Raw genomic sequence first — 2,592 nt, 5'->3', positions numbered from 1 at the left:
GAGGCACAATCAACGGGGTGCAGTGACTTGCCCAAGATCTTTCACCTGGCAAAGAGAGTTCGGATTGGAATCTCAGCCACCTGATATCTGAGTCTGATGTTGAAAAGGATGTTGGAGCCTCCCCGTCAGCTTGAGAAAAGAGAAGGGGGAGTGCCCCTCTTGGGGAGCCCCCGGCCTGCACTGCTGTCCGCTGCGCTGGCTCACGCACACGGTGCTCTCGAGATTGCCCACTTAGCAGCCAGTCCTGTCCTGCGAGGAGAGTATCGTGAATGCCCCCACTCACCAAAGCCCTCCGAGGATTCTAGCCAAGGCCAATCACTCCGGAGCCAGCCTGGAGCCCTGCACCCTACTTCGATTCATGATATCTAGACAGAGTCACCTGTTGGGCTGCTAACCCCAAGGTCAGCAGTTCAAAACCACCAGCTGACCCATGGAGAAAGACAAGGCTTTCTACTCCCCTGAAGGGTTACAGTCTCGGACACACAGAGGCCGTGCTACCCTGTCCTGTAGGGCCGCCCTGAGTCAGCATCGCCTCGGTGGCACCGAGTCTGATTGGTTTCGGAGTGGTGGTATTGGAGAGCTGGGCTGCCCTCCGAAAGGTTGGGCACTCATTTCCACCCAGTGGCTCTGATAGGTGACCATCTGCCCCTTCAGGACAACAGCCGTGTTAACACCATGGGCAGCAATACTCTGTAAGGTTGCATCGAGCAATGAGTTTGGGGTTTGGGGTTAACCTTTACAAGGTCATGCCCCCACGTCTTCTTCCAGCAGAGCAGCTGGGGGTTCAACCTATCCACCTTGGGGTTAGCAGCAACGTGTCACCGCTGTGCCCGCCAGGACACAGGCCCCTGGCCAAGCTCTCTCGATCTTCCAGCCCCTCTGTGTACTGTACTGGTTTCTCTGGGCTTCCCTTCCCTGACCGTGGAGGAAGTTTCCATTGGGAGCGAACATTCGTTTAATGCCCCTCTCTTATTGGCTGTGGTTGGAACAGAGATCAGGCGTCAGACCCAGGCCAGCCCCCCACTTTTGGAGATTGCAAATGACGTACACAAATGACATGGGCAGTGTCCCACAATGCACTGGTGCGCGCGCGTGCGTGTGCGTGTGTGTGTGTGTGTGTGTGTGTGTGTGTGTGTGTGTGTGTGTGTGTGAGAGAGAGAGAGAGAGACTCGGCTCCGAGTCATAGTGGCCCAGTGGACAACAGAACTAAGCACTGCCGAGTCCTGGGCCTCCTCACCCTTGCTCCTGTGCCTGAGCCCAGGGACGCAGCCACTGGTCAGTCCATCCTGCCGACCGCCTTCCTCTTTGCCCTGCCCCGCCCCTTCACCCAGCCTCATGGGGTCCTTCTGCACGGACCGTCACTCCTGACCATATGTCCAAGGTGTGTAGGAGGTTTCCAGGTATGTGGCAGGTATATATGTATCTGATGTAGTTTTCATTTTAGACATTGCTCTTTTCATACCTAGAAGTTCCATGTGGGCCTTTTGATAGATCTCTTTAGCAATACAGCGTAGCAGCTCCGTCTTTCTCCCGAGGAGCTGCTGATGGTTTCGATGACTAACCATGCAGTCAGTAGGCCAACGCATAACCGTTATGTGACGGTTAGGATCATGGTGTTAATTTCTGGTCCTATTCTATTTTTTTCCATTTACTTCTAACTTGCATCAGTTCTTGGTTAGTTTAGCTTGATTTTTTCCCTTAACCATGGATGACCCTATTTTCTGGTTCCCTTGGGTAAATGCTGGCTGCTGTGAATGTGACAGTGTCGGACACCAGATGTTGCTGTGGCTTTAGCAATGCTCTGCCACTTCGTTCTGGTGATTAAGTGACTTGGAAGCGCTTTGACCCTTTCAGGTCTAACCGGGAAGGTTTCCTAGGTGGGTCTATGCAGCGTTTAGTCTGGGACTAGTTACTTCCCATGGCTGAGGCAAAAAACCTTCTTTGCATCCACCCAGGGATCCACGAATCCTGGCTGGTGGCAAGAGCACGACTCCTGGGCTCGTGGTGGCTCAGCCCCTAGCCTTGAGTGGTTTCCTCACACGTGCTGGTCAGCACTCTAAATCTGGGGGGACCCTGCAGATGAAGGAGCCCTCTCTGCAGCTCTGTCCTCCCCCCACTCTACCAACCTCCTGCCATCTAGAGTCGGGTCTGTCTCCTCAACTCCAGGAGTTCTGCTGCCTGGCTCCCCTCCCCTGCCCCCGCCCGGGAACCTAGCATCACCTGTTCGTGTTCTTGCCCTGCCCGCAGGTGTCCTTTGTCCCGATGCCCAATTCCTTGAGAACCTCTTTCCACCGAGAACCCTCCCATTCTCTTTCAGCTAGGTTCCGTCATTTTCCATGTGGAAGCCCTGGTGACGTAGGGCTACTAGCCCCAAGGCCAAGAGTTTGAAACCAGCAGCAGCTCTGTAGGCGGAAGAGGAGGCTTGCTACTCCCACAAAGTTGCAGTCTTGGAAACCCACAGGGTCGCTGAGTGGGAGCGGACCTGACAGCAGAGAGTTTGGAAAGCCTATGCCTTGCCACTGATTGTTTTGCTGTTGTAAGAAATCATATTATTGGGGGTTCTTACAGCTCGTACAACAATCAATACATCAA

This window comes from Echinops telfairi, unplaced genomic scaffold (genome assembly GCF_000313985.2).
Source record: "Echinops telfairi isolate 266 unplaced genomic scaffold, ASM31398v2 ScPeMD7_7457;HRSCAF=8495, whole genome shotgun sequence".
NCBI lineage: Eukaryota > Metazoa > Chordata > Mammalia > Afrosoricida > Tenrecidae > Echinops > Echinops telfairi.
This window is presented reverse-complemented; position numbering follows the sequence as displayed.